The sequence below is a fragment of the Theropithecus gelada genome, unplaced genomic scaffold (assembly GCF_003255815.1).
Source record: "Theropithecus gelada isolate Dixy unplaced genomic scaffold, Tgel_1.0 HiC_scaffold_16052, whole genome shotgun sequence".
NCBI classification, from domain to species: domain Eukaryota; kingdom Metazoa; phylum Chordata; class Mammalia; order Primates; family Cercopithecidae; genus Theropithecus; species Theropithecus gelada.
The window spans coordinates 8,905-9,745 of record NW_020257827.1 but is presented as its reverse complement, the minus strand read 5'-3'; the positions used below and the strand labels follow the sequence as shown (position 1 = coordinate 9,745).

Here is an 841-nt window from a genome sequence, read left to right as displayed (position 1 = left end):
AGCAGGAGTCCACAATTCCAGCCAAAACAGACTGAATCCCACTGAGACACAGCTGGGGCTCCCTGTGTACTAATGAGAGATACTCACTCACTCACTCATTCATTCACTCGTCTTCATTCATTCATACACACTGCTAGTGACTCCTTCATTAATCAGTTCAACAACTGTTTCTGGAATGCGAGCTGGGCCTGGCACACTGTTACAGTGGTGGCAGTAGTAAGCCATCAGGGAGGGAGGGGAAGCACATGTGACCAGTTTACCAATGAGACAGAGGCTGAAAGAAAAGAGTCAGTGAGACCAAGGCTGAGGGTGTAGAATTTATTTAGTGTTGCACCGAGGTGCATTTTGGATTTCTACAGATACATGTGATCATTTGGGTTGCAGGACATCCATCTGTAAATGGAGCTCCTGGCAGACACAGGAAAGAAAAGTTTGCGGTTTCCCATGGAATTATCAAGAAGGGGAATTCCAGGCTCTTGCTTGGCGTGAGGGCCGCCCCCAGTGCAGTCTGGCTCAGACATATGGGGGCATGTGGGAAGGAGGGTCCAAAGTACAAGGGGCATGTGATACCCTTACAGTGAATGGGCAGGGAGTGGTTCATTCCACTTCCTCAAGGGCTGGAAAAAGAAGCCCTGAGCCAGGGGACTCATTGCTCTGCTCCAGAACAGGATGTGCTTGAGGGGTACTCACTTGTTGGGAAGCGCAGATCTTCAGGAGCTACCTGAGGTTTCCCACTAGAGCCTCAGATCTTGCACTGGCAGCACACGGGGACACAGCAGCTGGACTGGGAGCAGCAGGGCTTGCAGCAGCTGGACTGGCAGCAGGATGACCCACAGCCTGA

General features: G+C 51.5%; 1 pseudogene; it reads left to right on the top strand.

Moving 5' to 3' along the window:
- Positions 1 to 529: 529 nt before the first annotated feature.
- LOC112617339 overlaps positions 530 to 841 on the top strand; it is a 1,128-nt pseudogene continuing 816 nt past the window's right edge.